The sequence below is a fragment of the Protomyctophum bolini genome (assembly GCF_963924005.1).
Source record: "Protomyctophum bolini genome assembly, chromosome: 12".
Taxonomy (NCBI): domain Eukaryota; kingdom Metazoa; phylum Chordata; class Actinopteri; order Myctophiformes; family Myctophidae; genus Protomyctophum; species Protomyctophum bolini.
The window spans coordinates 41317527-41336688 of record NC_137873.1 but is presented as its reverse complement, the minus strand read 5'-3'; the positions used below and the strand labels follow the sequence as shown (position 1 = coordinate 41336688).

The window sequence follows — 19162 nt, the reverse complement described above, 5'->3', positions numbered from 1 at the left end:
CTAAATAAGAACTATACTAAAACAAAGCATTATTACAAAATACAAACTAAACCAGCACTGAAACTAATTAAAGCTAACATGAAGTGAAAATGAAATTTAAAAAAATCAAAACGATAACCTTGCGGTGGACGTGATGTTTGTGGTCGATATAACATAATAGTTTCAGAGAATAAAATAATGCAATGCCTGCCCGTCTGTAAGCTTGTGCTTATTGTCAGTTATTGGTGTGTTTTTTACAAAACAGAATATTCTTATACAAGATACACTAAGCAGCACATTTAGGCTCTGCCATTTGAACCACCATAACTGTACAGGTATATTTGCTAGCTTAGATTTGCCAAAAAAAAAAAAAAACATTGCCAAACAAGGCTACCCCCCAGACGGAGACTGCCATTTGTAGACAGTTATCTAGCTGTACGGTTTCAGTTTCCCATTTGGAGCTGTTGGACCGACAACAAGATGCATCTAGTCATAGTGATCCTTGGGGTTCTGCTTCTTCCAAAAGGTAAGTCTTTTTTAAATGATATGTTGGGGTTTAAAATGTAATGCAATGATTGGATTTCTCCATAATAAATAATCGATAATTTCAGTAGCATTAAGAGATTAAAAATGTCTTCTAAATGTATAGTCAACGAGGCCTGCAGGCCATGCACTAGAATAAATAAACTAGAAATGCGAGGAAATGTTACAGATACACAAAACAGTACCGAAACTTATAACTTTAACGACAGTGCGTCATGCTCCTATATATATATCCGCACTGCATCTATGAGGCGAGGTGACGAAAGCTGGCCATCCTTATAACAACTGTTACTAAACTATATTTGGATTGGCATTGAACACAATCACTTTTTGGGGTGTTTTTTTTTTTTTTTAAGATTATGATCGATTGTTCAGAAAGTCTTCCAAATCCAATACATATGCATGGTGGACTGTGTGTAAAGTTTACATTAGTGTTCAGCTAAGGTACACGGGCTGACATAGTTGGGACATGTGTGGTGATTTTTGGTGGTTAGGTGACCACCGAACTACAACATGAAGAAAGAAGAATTATATTATATTAAATAATTATAATAGTATTAGTTAATCCAGACTATGAATAGGCCCTTTAGAAGCTGTCAAGACCCCCGGGGTCGCGACTCGCGGGACAGTTCTAATCTTGGTGAAATATCTCATACTGCAATCCAACAGTTGTGTGTGTTCAGGGAGCTTCTCCTGCTCTCTGCTCTAGTAGGAGAGCCGCCAAGGATGTAACATTTTGCACGTTTCATTTATTTACTCAGAGATCCGTTTATCTACACATGTAATATTTTCAGGCAACGGACCTACACATGTCAGCTACCATAAACCACTTCAAGTTATTTTTTTGATAAAACAGGTCGGGAGTTATTAAACCGAACGTGGACGCTGTTTCAGTGTTACATTTGCTGCGCATATCGGATTAATTGTAACGGCATGCATGATAAATGTAACAACGCTAAAAAAACACCATTAAACATATCGTTTTCAGCTTAAAGCAATTATATTTCATTGAAGCAACTCCTTAGCATTGTTTTCATACCATGGATGTGATAAGAAAATGTATCGAACATAAGGGAAATATTAAATAGTATCGGGTGTACCAGTTTGGGCTTTTTTTTTTTTGTCAGTTCAATGGGGAAATACATTGATTAAACAAACGTTTGATTGATTGAGTTGTACAATGTTATACAACCCTAAACTAATTTTAGAATACACTACACAATACAATACAAATTTAGAACATATAATATTAGCCAATATATCAAATACCGGTATGTAAATATTACAAAAAATGAATTAGTCCTATTGATATAAACCGTATAGTTAAGTGTGCCACTGTGCCTGAAGCTACATGCAATGTGTCCCTCCTACTCACAGGAAGATCCGGTGAGAGCAACAATCTGATTTGGCTCCCATAAAACGGAGGTAGCCTGTTTGTTTCCGGAAGGAGGGACTTTGAAGTTAATATACTGCAACGTTTGGGACCACTGGTGTGTGTTCACAATGAGATTGGCCTACGATGTGACTCCTGGGGGCACGGGGCCTTCTGCCCGTGCTATACTGCCTTGTTGTACTGAGTGAATTCTGTTCAATAAAGCTGATCGGTCGGATTCGTAAGACTATAGAACCTGTTGCCTGCCGCCTTCCGCTACAAGACAGACAAATATATATACATCATAACCTCTGTATCGCCTCTTGTCTTAGATCTCTCTGCCTTGAAATGTTACCAGTGCACTGAGGTTGGAGGAGCCGTGACGCCGGGAACAGGAACCTGCAGTAACCAAGTGCTCTGTTCTGCTTCCTGTGGCGTTGTAACCACCAGGACATCTGTGGGTATGTGACAAGCTGTGCTGGGAACAGTATACTGACATCTTTACTCACAAGTATTGAATACTGCAATGTGTAAATACTCTGTTAAGTAAATGGCCGGAATTCAACGTTTTGCTTGAGTATAAAAGTACAAAAGTATTGGCATCAAAATGTACTTAAAATACCAAAATTAAAAGTACTCTTTATGCAGAATGTCCCATTTCAAATTCTCAAATGTATAATAATCTTTTGAAAATAGCAGATCTACAAGCTCACAAGCTTCTGCTATTTTCAAATGGTCCAAATGTATATAGGGCTGATAATGTATGCGTAATGTATGTTTTCTAATATTAATAATAAGTAACTAGTAACTACCAGTAAGACGCGCAAACGCGGGAAGCGAACGCAGCTCGTACATATTTAAGTTAAGTTATTTTTAAGTTAAGTTTTTAACTTAGCCATAACCATACAAGGAGTCCCCAAAGCAGCTGTGTTGCATCAATCACAAACAAATCACTCAGCTCCATATATGGGCACAAAGGTGGGACAGACAGACAGACAAACAGACAGACAGACAGACATGATCTGCTAGGTCTCATAGTAAGTGCTCAGAGATGTAGTGGAGTAGAATAAAAGTATTGGAAATGCAGTACATAGCGCGCCACCGAGTGTCGCGCCACGAGCTTGTAGGTCTGCTATTTCTGAAAAATCAAAGAACGACTGACACAGAAACATAGCTTTTTCAGAAAACTGTCAGGATGTGTAGAAGACATTTTTAGAATCTGATCTCAGGTCAAAATGGGTTATTTAAGACATTGTTTGACAGTGGGAAATATCTTTGTTTTTAGGTGAGCTTATTACCGTGGATGTTAATAAGAAGGTTTGCCTGATATCTGCTGGGTGCGGCAACAGTGGCTCACTGAACTTCGGAATCAGCAGGACAGTTGCTATAGCAGCAAGTGCTGCTCCACTGACCTCTGCAATGTCCAATCTCCCACACGTAAGTACCTATAGCACGTGTGTGTGTGCGTGCGCACATGCATGCATGCGTGCGTGTGTAGTGTCAAATGCTTATTAGGAGCATTGAAAGTTGCATTTGTGCCAGAGGCCAACTGTAAATAAAAGAGTGGTTTAACTTGTTTATGCAAATATTAGCCACAATTTGCAACACTAGATTTTTTTATTGAATCTAGAGTTGCCACAGCCTCCATTGACAGCCCAATGATCAAAATAGAAAGTTCCGATCTGCTTGTATTAAACCATGTGGTTCCCAAACTTTTTCCTGTCAAGGACCCCCAAATCAACATGTATTAGGCCACGGACCCCCCATTTGAAAACATTATGCCAGTGATCCTGATAAGGGAGGATTTTTACGGCTCTAGCAGTGATACGTTAAACTCACCAACATTGCAGCTGTAAGGAAAGCTTGAATTATCCTCTTTCAATCTTGCAAAGCGTTTGTTTCATAGAAATCCACCGTAGACATGTTATGAGCTACTTTCTGTCAAGAAATTCGGTGCAGCCGAGTATTTTTCGATTTTGTTTGGAAGCGCTCGTCGAAAGTCACTCAACGTCCTGCGTACCACCCGTTTAGAATGTGCATATACTGCAGTAAGCATGCAGCACGATGTGTTCATGAAAACCAGCGCTTCCGAACTCCAACACTCAACAATCACCCGCACGGAATATCTTGACAGAAAGTATCTCAGGTCTATGATGGATTTTTATGAAACAAACACTTTGCAGATTGAAAGAGGATAATTCAATCTTGCCTTACAGCTGCTTGTTAGTGAGTTTAACGTTGAATTAATACAAGCAGATCAGACTTTTCTATTTGGATCATGGGGCTGTCAATGGAGGGTGTTGCAACTCTAGATTCAACCCATTATAAAAACTCTAGTATTGCAATAATCATGTGAATGTTATTTTGTTGTACATGAGGTTGAGGGTTGAATGAATCACCAATATAATATGACCATTTAAAAAATGTAAAACCTATACAGCTCCTGCCAAACCTTCAGACTTTCCCAACGGTAATAAGTGCTACACCTGCAACGGCAAAGACTGTTCAGACATCCTGTACTGTGCCGGTGACGAGGATCGATGCATCACAAGTCGAGGTAACAAGTCTATGGCTTCAGACCACAGCCTCTCCTTTACCCAAATAGGTCACATTCTTCAGCTCAGAAGAACGGTCAATTAAAAGGGATATTTATACGGACAATAACATGTTTTATGTCTGTTCACAGTGGAAGTCAAAGGCAAGGCGATGAACAACAAGGGCTGCATCTCAAAGAGCCTGTGTGTTTCAATGGACACTCACACTCACGCTCACCCTTACAGCGTTTCAGGTGCGATGGTTGAAGCAAGCTGCTGTGAGGGTGACTTGTGCAACAGCGCTACCAGCGGCGCCGTTAGCCTCTTACTGCTCCTGGTAGCACCAGTGGTCTCTGCTGTTCTGTTCAACTGAAGTTCTTTAACGTCTCACAGGTTGCTACATTGGTATATTCTTACTTATAAAGCCATTCTTGGTAAAACTCCCACTTTACATTTGTTCTAAAATCCAAAACTCTCTCAACCTCAGATCAAATGCTGGGCTGTGCTTAGCTCTGGTCCATAGCTCTAATCGCAGGGGTGGGCAACTTTGACGATGGAGAGGGCCATTATATTTCCATACTCACTCCAGAGGGGCCACATTGCATGCATGTTGTACCAAAAATAGCCGATCTACAAGTTCAAAACGTTTTGAACTTGTAGATCGGCTATTTTTGCTATATTTTAATTGAAATCCTGAATAATATTTTTTGCTATTTTTTTATTGAGATCCTGAAAAGTAATTTGAACTAAATACAAATATATTGGACATAAAAAAGACAATGAGATTTGTTGTAATACTACTCGGCAAGCTACTCATTTAGACTAAGAAGTAATTAAAGCGGGCCATGTTTGCATGTTTGGAATTGTAACAGCTGAAATCAATAACATATCAGTATTCCAAAATTAATCTGAGGGCCACATTAAGTGAAGGTGGGGGCCGCCAGTTTCCCACCCCTAATGCGTTGCATCTAAATGCAACGCATTAGAGCTATAGGCTGTGCTATGTCGTGCCCCCAACAGAATCTGAGTCTGGGGAAAAATAGCCTTGCTTTTTTGGACCCCGGTCTAGGAATGACCTACAGGCCAGACTCAAACTTAGCCTGGCTAATAAGCCAGACTATCACACTGTCGTGGTACGGCTGATTCGGTCTGGCTTATTAGCCAGGCTAACTCAAACTGGCTTCTGTGATTCCCCTAGTGAGCTTTAAAAGGAGCACACTTCCCAATATTCTGTTTTTGCATTGCACTATTATGGTACTTACGGTTCCGTCACTCTATTGGTGTGTTCTATGGTACTTCCCACTACCCAGCGGGCTTTGCACTATGCGCGGGCTTTAGCAGACAGTCTATTTTGTGAATCAATGGCAGTGGCCAGTTTGATATTTTGTACCACGTTCAACTAACTAAAGTTTCATACAACAAAGAGAAGGTTGTCGTTTTTGAATTATCATCCCAAACATTGCTCTTGCTTTGACGTTTTTGCAAATGTTGGTTCTCTTTGCTTTTTAGTTTATTAGCAAATACGTTTTTAATATATTATTAGCCTTTATTGTTGCGTTATAGACATTCCTGTTCTCCCTTTGATCTTCTTCGGTAGTGGGTACTGTATTTATGAACGTTGCATGCCTGTCGCGTTTATTCCGTGGGTGGGCTCATTATAATTTTAAGTGCCGAACCAGCTTATATTTGTAACTTCATGTTTGTGTCGTTTATGTATAGATGTTGGTGCTATTAAGAAAGTTCACTGCCTATACAGTAAATACTCTGTTATACAAGAACAGAAATCCTCTTATCAACCAATTACAGTATCTCAGGGATGTAGATATTAATACAGTTAATTGGGGGGTAAAATGTGTTATGCTATGAGACATAGTATCAGGTGACAGAGGCGTGCTTTCACAGGACATGATGCAGGATGTACGTGGGTTCTAGTTCATTCTGACGCAATGTAAATGAACAGGAGACATGGCGTTTATAATGTGTACAGTACAGTTAAATGCTCATAATGATACGCTTATGCAGTCGCTAGATCTGTGAATTAATAGTATGTGTTTTGTGTTTCTTTTTGTGTTACAGTTTATTACCTAAGCGCCGCATTATCTGAATAATCTTGTGCTATCAATCATCATTAGATTAAGGTTAAGGACAATCAGTCGATGCTATTGAACTTAGGGCCGATTCATACTCCTATTTTACAGCTGTTTCGGCGCTGTAGTGCCGAAATGATTTCGGCTCGTCAGAAATGTTCAGTAGCACCGAAGAGCCGACTTTAGGACGGTACCCACCCCCCCCGAACCTCAAATGACGTCAAATTGTAGGCTCTACAGAGCCGAACCGACTTTTATTCGGCTCTAAAATAGGAGTATGAATCGGCCCCAAGTCTAAACACGGGCGAGACAAGTGTTTACTGTACACAAGTTTAGTAGAAGTGTGTTTGTAGCCTGGGGTGTGGGTGGGTGGGTAGAATGTTTTTTTATTGTTGTCCTTTGTTTTTTGTATCATTATGGAAAATAAAGAAAATACTTGGCATGTTTGTCTAAATAAAAATATCTTAAAAATCGCATCACTCCAAGATGGCGGCACATTCTATTTCTAATTCTATTCTGAATTTGAAATTAATGTTAATCTAACGCCACAAACACGCACATAAAAACATGCACTGGTGCACACGCACATGCACCCTGACATTCAGAATTTATACATCATAGTTTATACTGTAACTATAATAATGTGAGTGACTGGAATGCTAATACAATCTCCTACCGATCAGACGTCTCCAGACTCGTACATAATACATTAAAATAATCTCATCTGCTAATTCAACACAGTCAGTGATGTGTATTCCACCAGTCGATGCGATGGCTAATCAGCTTCATTAAGATGATGATGACGGTGCCGTCAGTCTCTACTGCCCTCTGCTGTTCAATAATACATTTGCACTCATAATAGCTTTAGTATTGAAACTGAAACCCAACATGTACAAAGGATGGTGATTTTGTTTGTCAATTATAGCCATCAATAAGGGCATATTTTCTATCATTTCTATCACTAGAATGCAGTGCCCGGTGGGCCCGCACCATTCTGATGTCAGAACAGGCCAGCTTCATGCATATATGGAGGGATTTTATCCCATTTTGACCTGAGGACGATTCTACAAATGTCTTCTAAATCCTGACAGTTTTCTGTGAAACCCATGTTTTTATATGTCAGTTACAGTTGTTCTCAAACATTTTCATGTCAAGGACCCCCAAAAATATATTTAATTGCCCACCGACCCCCATCTTAAAATATGTTGTTCCAGGGACCCCCCAGAAGCAAAGACTCGAGTTAAAAACGTTCACTCTGAAAGAATATATATTCAAAGATTTGTGCCACATTTTCATGATTTTCTAAAATAGCAGACCTACAAGCTCGTAGCGCGGCACTCGGTGCCGCGCTACGAGCTTGTAGATCTATCCTTCAACAGCTAAAGCATAACATATAATGTTTAAAACACTTTTAAACATTTGTGCTGGTTCTGGACAACCGGCTATCCGACCGACTCAAGGCCCACACGGTAACTATCATTTCTCAAAGATTTTTTCCTAAAATAATCCAAGTACAGTACATTACAGAGCACAGTACACTACAATACAGTACAGTACAGTAACTATAACAATACATGTATAGTTGTTTAACACATCAAATGCCATAACTCGGTGACCATTGCTCTGATCGGCGCAATATAGGACAAAAAGATAGTAAAAATACATTATTCTGAGGTCATCTAACTCTCCTCCTCGATGTAAAGTGATGGTCAAGGGCATGAGCAGCTATTAAAATGTTAAAGATGGTATACTTCATTGCATTGTCAAGGCCGTTTCGATGTACACCGCGAAATCTCGAGTGTTACTTTTAATGAAGAGTGTGTGGTTACCTTTTCATAGTGTGTTGTCATTCCGAAGCTTCTCTCGTTGGCGAGCCACTTCCCCCGCGTCTCAGATTTTCGTAAACGTGTCAGCGGTGGAACACTATAAGAACCTTGAAACACACGACTCCTTTTTTAGTAAAGTCACATTTTATTGCGTTTTCCAATTCATAGAAGCATTTCTTTAGAAAATATACTCATTTTCAGGCCTGTGAAATCAGATCAAAACGGTCCCACTTATACCGACTCAAAACTCAATACTTCCACAGAGATGATAATGGTGAACAACAGACAACACACCCTTCTCTTGGTTCTCATCACCAGAGATAATGGTGAACAACAGACAACACACCCTTCTCTTGGTTCTGATCTCCAGAGATGATTAATGGTGAACAACAGACAGACAACACACCCTTCTCTTGGTTCTGAACACCAGAGATGATAATGGTGAACAACAGACGACACACCCTTCTCTTGGTTCTGATCACCAGAGTTGATAATGTTGAACAACAGACGACACACCCTTCTCTTGGTTCTGATCTCCATAGATGATAATGGTGAACAACAGACGACACACCCTTCTCTTGGTTCTGATCACCAGAGATGATAATGGTGAACAACAGACGACACACCCTTCTCTTGGTTCTGATCACCAGAGATGATAATGGTGAACAACAGACGACACACCCTTCTCTTGGTTCTCATCTCCAGAGATGATAATGGTGAACAACAGACAACACACCCTTCTCTTGGTTCTGATCACCAGAGATGATAATGGTGAACAACAGACGACACACCCTTCTCTTGGTTCTGATCACCAGAGATGATAATGGTGAACAACAGACGACACACCCTTCTCTTGGTTCTCATCACCGGAGATGATAATGGTGAACAACAGACGACACACCCTTCTCTTGGTTCTGATCTCCAGAGATGATAATGGTGAACAACAGACGTCACACCCTTCTCTTGGTTCTGATCACCAGAGATGATAATGGTGAACAACAGACGACACACCCTTCTCTTGGTTCTGATCTCCAGAGATGATAATGGTGAACAACAGACGACACACCCTTCTCTTGGTTCTGATCACCAGAGATGATAATGGTGAACAACAGACGACACACCCTTCTCTTGGTTCTGAACACCAGAGATGATAATGGTGAACAACAGACGACACACCCTTCTCTTGGTTCTGATCACCAGAGATGATAATGGTGAACAACAGACGACACACCCTTCTCTTGGTTCTCTTGATAATGGTGAACAACAGACGACACACCCTTCTCTTGGTTCTGATCACCAGAGATGATAATGGTGAACAACAGACAACACACCCTTCTCTTGATTCTCATCTCCAGAGATGATAATGGTGAACAACAGACGACACACCCTTCTCTTGGTTCTGATCACCAGAGATGATAATGGTGAACAACAGACGACACACCCTTCCCTTGGTTCTGATCTCCAGAGATGATAATGGTGAACAACAGACAACACACCCTTCTCTTGGTTCTGATCACCAGAGATGATAATGGTGAACAACAGACGACACACCCTTCTCTTGGTTCTGATCACCAGAGATGATAATGGTGAACAACAGACAACACACCCTTCCCTTGGTTCTGATCTCCAGAGATGATAATGGTGAACAACAGACAACACACCCTTCTCTTGGTTCTGATCTCCAGAGATGATAATGGTAAACAACAGACGACACACCCTTCTCTTGGTTCTGATCACCAGAGATGATAATGGTGAACAACAGACAACACACCCTTCTCTTGGTTCTGATCACCAGAGATGATAATGGTGAACAACAGACGACACACCCTTCTCTTGGTTCTGATCACCAGAGATGATAATGGTGAACAACAGACGACACACCCTTCTCTTGATTCTCATTACCAGAGATAATGGTGAACAACAGACAACACACCCTTCTCTTGGTTCTCATCACCAGAGATAATGGTGAACAACAGACGACACACCCTTCTCTTGGTTCTGATCACCGGAGATGATAATGGTGAACAACAGACGACACACCCTTCTCTTGGTTCTGATCACCAGAGATGATAATGGTGAACAACAGACGACACACCCTTCTCTTGGTTCTGATCACCAGAGATGATAATGGTGAACAACAGACGACACACCCTTCTCTTGGTTCTGATCTCCAGAGATGATAATGGTGAACAACAGACGACACACCCTTCTCTTGGTTCTGATCTCCAGAGATGATAATGGTGAACAACAGACGACACACCCTTCTCTTGGTTCTGATCACCAGAGATGATAATGGTGAACAACAGACGACACACCCTTCTCTTGGTTCTGATCACCAGAGATGATAATGGTGAACAACAGACAACACACCCTTCTCTTGGTTCTGATCACCAGAGATGATAATGGTGAACAACAGACGACACACCCTTCTCTTGGTTCTGATCACCAGAGATGATAATGGTGAACAACAGACGACACACCCTTCTCTTGGTTCTGATCACCAGAGATGATAATGGTGAACAACAGACAACACACCCTTCTCTTGGTTCTGATCACCAGAGATGATAATGGTGAACAACAGACACACCCTTCTCTTGGTTCTGATCACCAGAGATGATAATGGTGAACAACAGACGACACACCCTTCTCTTGGTTCTGATCTCCAGAGATGATAATGGTGAACAACAGACGACACACCCTTCTCTTGGTTCTGATCTCCAGAGATGATAATGGTGAACAACAGACGACACACCCTTCTCTTGGTTCTGATCTCCAGAGATGATAATGGTGAACAACAGACAACACACCCTTCTCTTGGTTCTGATCACCAGAGATGATAATGGTGAACAACAGACGACACACCCTTCTCTTGGTTCTGATCTCCAGAGATGATAATGGTGAACAACAGACAACACACCCTTCTCTTGGTTCTGATCTCCAGAGATGATAATGGTGAACAACAGACAGACAACACACCCTTCTCTTGGTTCCGATCTCCAGAGATGATAATGGTGAACAACAGACACACCCTTCTCTTGGTTCTGATCACCAGAGATGATAATGGTGAACAACAGACGACACACCCTTCTCTTGGTTCTGATCACCAGAGATGATAATGGTGAACAACAGACGACACACCCTTCTCTTGGTTCTGATCACCAGAGATGATAATGGTGAACAACAGACAACACACCCTTCTCTTGGTTCTGATCACCAGAGATAATGGTGAACAACAGTCAACACACCCTTCTCTTGGTTCTGATCTCCAGAGATGATAATGGTGAACAACAGACAGACAACACACCCTTCTCTTGGTTCTGATCACCAGAGATGATAATGGTGAACAACAGACAACACACCATTCTCTTGATTCTCATCACCAGAGATAATGGTAAACAACAGACGACACACCCTTCTCTTGGTTCCGATCTCCAGAGATGATAATGGTGAACAACAGACACACCCTTCTCTTGGTTCTGATCACCAGAGATGATAATGGTGAACAACAGACGACACACCCTTCTCTTGGTTCTGATCTCCAGAGATGATAACGGTGAACAACAGACAACACACCCTTCTCTTGGTTCTGATCACCAGAGATGATAATGGTGAACAACAGACAACACACCCTTCTCTTGGTTCTGATCACCAGAGATGATAATGGTGAACAACAGACAACACACCCTTCTCTTGGTTCTGATCACCAGAGATGATAATGGTGAACAACAGACGACACACCCTTCTCTTGGTTCTGATCTCCAGAGATGATAATGGTGAACAACAGACGACACACCCTTCTCTTGGTTCTCATCTCCAGAGATGATAATGGTGAACAACAGACAACACACCCTTCTCTTGGTTCTGATCACCAGAGATGATAATGGTGAACAACAGACAACACACCCTTCTCTTGGTTCTGATCTCCAGAGATGATAATGGTGAACAACAGACGACACACCCTTCTCTTGGTTCTGATCACCAGAGATGATAATGGTGAACAACAGACGACACACCCTTCTCTTGGTTCTGATCTCCAGAGATGATAATGGTGAACAACAGACAACACACCCTTCTCTTGGTTCTGATCTCCAGAGATGATAATGGTGAACAACAGACGACACACCCTTCTCTTGGTTCTCATCTCCAGAGATGATAATGGTGAACAACAGACAACACACCCTTCTCTTGGTTCTGATCACCAGAGATGATAATGGTGAACAACAGACAACACACCCTTCTCTTGGTTCTGATCACCAGAGATGATAATGGTGAACAACAGACAACACACCCTTCTCTTGGTTCTGATCTCCAGAGATGATAATGGTGAACAACAGACGACACACCCTTCTCTTGGTTCTGATCACCAGAGATGATAATGGTGAACAACAGACGACACACCCTTCTCTTGGTTCTGATCTCCAGAGATGATAATGGTGAACAACAGACAACACACCCTTCTCTTGGTTCTGATCACCAGAGATAATGGTGAACAACAGACGACACACCCTTCTCTTGGTTCTGATCACCAGCATACACCAAAAAGCGTACAACACATGTCAAACTATAATATTACCACAAAAGAACATGATTGTTTAATTTGCTCAGATGTTTCACATGGGTTAGTGCAGTTAGCGGATTTATATATATTTTTTTAAATATTTACACACTTCATTAGAATAAATACAAACTCACCCTTACAGTCGCGGTCACAGATTGTCAATAAAAGACGGAGAAGATGAGAAAAGACTATTGTCATTATTATTAAATACAATTCTGTACAAAGAAGTGCAGAGCAGCATACTTAAGAGACAATACTCTGTGTGTACACTAGTGTACAGTATACTGTGTGTGTGCGACTGTGCGTGTGTGTGTGTGTGTGCAGGTAGTTATGCATATACAGTACTATAGGTATGAAGCCTTCTTATCCACGAATGTCCAGTGTTCCCATGAGGCCTTGCGTGAATTATTGGCATCACATCAATCAATCAATTCGTTTGTGTGATCCGTGTCAGGTTGACATTGATCATATATTAGCCGATATACTTCCCTACAAGATGTCTCTCCAGTCTCCACAGAGCTGTTTAATAACCAATGATCAATGATCTCTCATAGATCAGGTCAGGTTGTGTGTTCACCCCATATTATTATTACTGATTTAATCCTTCATATAAATTGAACGACTGACCCATGGCCCATTTCCCCCCAGTAAGCTCCTTGGGGAAACTTGTGGACAGGGCGAGCACGCCGAGACACATCGCCTACAGGCGCTGACATTTGAGATAACGCCGTAGTAGCAGGCAGCGGCCGCTAAACGCTCGCCAGCTACACCGCTGTACGTGACTCTCTTGGTTAGCGATGGAAGAGGATGAGGCGGTACCACACTGAAAAGTTGGGGGATATTTTAAAACCTTTACATCTGAAAAAACGAAACACAAGCAAAGAGAGAAGCGCCCACCAGACGTGCCATAATAGAGGGAAAAGGATGTGTTTCGTGGTGCGCCGCGTCTCAGCGTGACCGCCCTCTTACGCCTGAGAATAAACCCGAAGCAAGTGCAGAACACAAAGTGGGGGGAGAGAACGAAACATAAAAAGCATACCTGTACATGCGTGTTCTGCAAACAAATAGAGCACCGATGTCCTGACGTAACTCGCTGATCCCGACGATTCCCCTGGTTCGCGGAAGTAATTTCTCTATGGAGAATAACATGGGGTGATCTTAATATCGTCTACTATAAGCGTTGTGGTCCAAAAATAAACAAGCTGTCTCGGCGTTATTGTTAGGGAGGTGTCTCTGTATAGTTTGCAACAGTCAGTCACTCATATATGATACAGTCTGCTTCTAGCGAAAATATAACTAATTCAGCAGCAGTAACATTAGCGTTTTCTATCAGTCAGTTGATTCTTCATGAGTGAAGCGGCCCGGGGTGACATGTTTATTTTTCAAACACAGTTGTTATATGAGGCGATCTAAAATCGCCTCAATGGGGATTTCAATGCAACTAAACAAATACATGAACCTGGGGACTGACGCCCTCTACTGGAAGTGACGTCAGACTTCGGTGCTCTATAACATGTAGTGAGATAAATAAGCATTGGGTCAGGGGTCCAGAGTCCACAGTAGAATTAAAAGCTCGTTTCTGTCCAGTCCTGCAGCGCGGTCCAGTCCTCTGGTCCGGTCCTGTGGTCCTGTGGTCCGGTCCAGTTCTCCTGTGGTCCATCCGTCCTCTGCTGTTGTCATAGCGGGTCTTCGGCGCCATGTTGGGGACTCTTGTGGCCTGAGAACAAGCAGATAGTGTCCAAAAATAAGATGATGAAAAAACGATTAGGGTAGGTATACCCTCACAAAAACATGCAGTAATCCTGGTCTCTAAACTGCCTCCCCCTGGCCAGCCGGGGCGCCTGATGGAGGGGAAAGGAACTGGTTGGAATAACGTGTTCCTTCCACGCGCTACGTCCAACCAGGGAAACTCCCCCCTGTCAGGTGTAAAGGAGCAACTTGGACACTCAGGCATGAAGGGAGCATGAGTTAAGTCTGTTGCTCTCCCCAGGTTGGCGGAGGGTGTGTAGAGCCCAGGATCACAGTAGATGATTGGCACAGGGGTGAAAAATGGGTTACAAAATCGTGGGATAACAAATATATTAGAAAAATAAAAAAATAAAAAAAGATTATTATTATTAAAAAAATCTATTCACTCAAATATCGTGATTTTTACTCCCCTACAGTATGTTCTCAAACATTTTCACGTCAAGGACCCCAACATTTTCATGTAATTGGCCGCCGACCCCCATCTGAAAATATGTTGTTCCAGGCACCCCCCCCCCCAGAAGCAAAGATTTGAGTTAAAAAATAATATATATTCAAAGATTTGCGACACATTTTCACGATTTCTCAAGCTCGTGGCGCGGCACTCGGTGTAGATCTGCTATTTTTCAAAAGCTAAAGTATAACATGCTTAAATCACCAAAAGGGGGTTCCCGTTCAGAATGGGTCGAATCCCCACCCTAGCTATCGAAATCGTATTGAATCGGGAGGGTAATTAAGTCAAAGGACCCCCCCCTCCCAATACCACTTACTTTACATCTTTGACATCCAAGTGCTGATTGTATAACCAGTAATGTCAAATTACACGACAATGAGGCATTAATTAGCATATTCAAATAATTATAATTGCCTTTTATGCTGACGTCTGCGACACACCTTATCATTTGCTTCACGTTGATAGTAATTGATCGGAAGGGGATCGATTACCATCAACAAGCTCTTTAAACACCGTGACTCCGTATAGTTGGCAGCCATTTCTGCCGCGTCGTCGATGTCGTCCTGGAGTCGTCTGCCTTCAGGGGACATCGTCCCCCGATTGCCAAATGTCACCTCCGCGTCAAGGCAAGGAGGAGGGCAGTGAGTCGGCTAAACGTGGATATCAATTTAGCACTACAGTAATGCTAAACAAATGCTGGAGGAGCACAAAAATGCTGGTGGGCACTCGGGGGGCGGGCGGAGCGCCTGGTTCCCCCCGGGCCTGTTGTGCTATTGCACAGAGTATGGAAGGGGCTGTGGCTCAGGAGGTAGAGCAGGTCGTCCAATGATCCCTGTGGGTCGGCGGTTCGAATCCCGGCTCCTCCTCCTGTCCACATGTCGAAGTGTCCTTGGGCAAAGACACTGAACCCTACGTTGCCTCCAATGAGTCGGTTGGTGTGAGCTCGCCACCGTAGGTGTGTGAATGTGGGAAGTGAGGACGCTGGCGTCGACTGTTCGCCGCTTCACCTCCCAATGTATGAATGAATGAACCGTTGTAAAGCGCTTTGAGCACTTGGAAAAGCGCTATAAAACGATAGTTACGTATGTAACTACGGTTCTATGAGTCCCGAATGACCGCCAGAGGCGGTGCTTTAAGCATGAATATGTCCTTCGCGCATGCGTCGTCGAGTGTTGTATACAAACAAAGTCAATTTTGACCCTGTGATGACCCGAAGTAGTCTATATCTTCCGGCAGTCTGCAGGGGATCAGTCTCTACAGAATTTTCTCGCGCGAACACGAGGATTCTGAGTGACAGAGTGCCTCTGGCGGTCATTCGGGACTCATAGAACCGTAGTTACATACGTAACTATCGTTCTATTTCGTCCCTGCTGACCGCCAGAGGCGGTGCTTTAAGCATGAATGACTTATGCCAGCCAAGTCACGAGGGATCCTGATCACAAACCATAAGGAGTAGGCTTGGAGGACTCTCGTAAGAGGACCACGTCCAGCGGGTGGGGAGTGGCAACACTCACCCAGAGGAACAGACAACTCGCTGTGATGCCCATGAGGCAGCGGCACAGATATATTCCAGGGGTACTTCCCTCGGGGCAGCCCATGATGTGGGGACGCTCCCGTTAAGAGTGGCACCTCACGCCAAATGGTAAGGTACGATCACTCGCCCCATAAACGTGGTTGATGGCATCCACAACAGTGTGGGGCGGGCGCTGTCTGGAGAGAGCGCTACCTTTGAAAGGGCCATCGTCACAACGGAACAGCCATTCTGACCGCCGAAAGCATTCGGCAGGTCTAACAAGCGGCTCTCAGGGCCCACACTGGGCGCAATAGTTCCCGCTCGTCCATCCACTCTCCTGGTGGAGGGTAAAACTATGCTAGCCGTATAGGCTGGTTGAGGTGTGTATGTGACAGCACCCTCAGGAGGAACACTGTTCGGCCACAGAGACACTCAGGCCGTCTGAGCTTTGCTTCGGACGCAAGTCACTAACAGACAGGACGTGCCGCTCACGGACACGCTTCGTTACAGCAATATTGATTCTAGCATATCAACATGATATTGCCCCTACTTATGCTTTTAGAGTAGGAGATGGGCCCCTGTCTAGGAGGGACTGCGGAACTCCAGACAGGTAGGCAGAGCAGCGCACTAGGTCTTTGCTCTGGCCTCAGTTGGAAATAGGTTCCATCGGTTATCGTACAGTAGCCTGATGGATGTCATGGATGTCACCCTTGAATTCAGGGTGGCATGCCTGGCTGGTTCCACACAGCGGTTCAGGGCCGCCAGTGGCCAAACGCACAGTTGGGGGCGTTGAGCATTTGAATGCCGTATCCGACCGCCTCCCAGTTGGGGAGACCTCTGTCGGGGAGACGCCATGGCGTCCTCCGACTGGGTCTGTTCAGCAGAGGAGACCAAGTACTTCTTGGCTGGGGGGGGGGGGGGGGGCAACCAGCAGTATGGTGTGACCCTCCTAAATAACTCTGAGGCGCTGGTCGTATCAGAGAGGCAGTGGCAAGGCATATGCAGTGCCTCTGGCAGTGCGCATTTAAAAGGATAGTGCCCTGTGGGCGGTGGTCTGCTTAGGGCCATGTGTGTCAGGAACGATGTAGGTCGTTCTGTTCATACTGGCTATGTGGCAGGACGCCTAAGAAGTCCAGCAGGCTGACAGCCATTTGTGGCGTTCAGGTTCTATGAAACCATCGGATCCTTGCGTCCTGGCTCGGTGGGCTGGGTGTCTCCGTTAGGGAGAACCAGGGAGGTTAGTGACGTCCAGGGTGAGGAGGTCCACCTCCGCTCTGCCGAGGTAGCCTCTGATTAGTGTTCACCACCACTGGATGGTGTACCGCTCCCCTCATGGAAGCTTTCGATGGGAGGGAGAGCCTACCATGTAGTCCCGCTCTCCACTCAGACAACTTGCCTATAGGCTGATCGGGCGGGGAGGCTGCCCAAGTCAGGGTCCATAGACACCTACAGCAGCCAAGCAAACGTGGCCCTGCCCGATGACTTACGTGATACACGATCGGGGTGTTGCCCGAACGTATGAGAATGTGCTCGCCTCTCCTGTACGGCAGGAAGTGCTGTAGAGCGGAGCACACCACTTGCCGCTCCAGCACATTGCCGTGTTCGGCCCAGTAAACTGGCACGAACTTCATAAACCTGTTGGGTCCCATCAGATTCAAGACATGTCGACACCCGTCTGTCTTGCGTCACAAGGAAGTATGTAGATCGGACTTCCCTTAGTGTGACTGAGGATATACAGCCTCCGTTGCGCCCTTGGGCAGGAGGACACCTCACTCCTGGTCTGATAGTAGGGCTCTCGTCATGTTGCTGAAAATGGCCAATTTGACCCGCCGGATATGGGGGGCTGGCGTCAGAAGGCGCTGCACAGCCCGGAAAGTCACAGTCAGGTCCCTGCGTGGGACGCCAGGGAACACGCTGGCCTCTAGTGTGGGCCGGCGGTGATACGCGAGCTCCGAGGGCAGTCAAGATGATTTCATCAGTGTTGGAGCTCGGCCCTTTGGGAGGCGTGATGTGTCATAGGCCTGCAAGCTGCAGCCTGGTCTTCCCCACCTGGATGGTTCGCTCCAGCGCTTCTCGCCCGGCTGAACCACCTAGTGTTCCTGGCTCCTCAGGGAGCCTACGGAGAGTTGGCCTAGTCTCATAAGTCAAGCTTGACTGTGAAAACCCGGCTTGGCGACGGGCTAGAGATATGATGGACATCAGCCGTCCGCGCTCTGAGGACATGACGCCAATGCCTCCAGTGATACACCAAAGGTGGCTGAGCCAGTATTAACGTTGCCACTATTAGGTGTGAAGAGGAGGCCCCAGTGAGCAGGTTGCCTGTGCTCCTGTACTGGGGTCGAGGTCACCTAGCGTTCCGCCGCCGGGCCTCGTTGGAGAACACAATGAGGGATGCAGTGACAGGCTTGGTGGCTGGCATGTAACCCAGGCCAGCCCTTATCGCCTTGTGCGTTCCAATCTATTAAAGTGTCAAGTCGTAACGGGTTGTCTCAGGACACTTTTTTCAATCAGGGCAGGGCTGCCAGGATTTCGCCATCGGTATAGAGATGG

General features: G+C 44.4%; 1 long non-coding RNA gene across 1 annotated transcript; it reads left to right on the top strand.

Annotated features, from left to right (window-relative positions):
• The first annotated feature begins 3193 nt into the window (after nucleotides 1-3193).
• LOC308325192 lies at nucleotides 3194-4996 on the top strand. Its single transcript, XR_013965013.1, has 3 exons — nucleotides 3194-3331; nucleotides 4335-4451; nucleotides 4581-4996. It is a non-coding gene; the product is annotated as an uncharacterized lncRNA (long non-coding RNA).
• Nucleotides 4997-19162: the final 14166 nt, after the last annotated feature.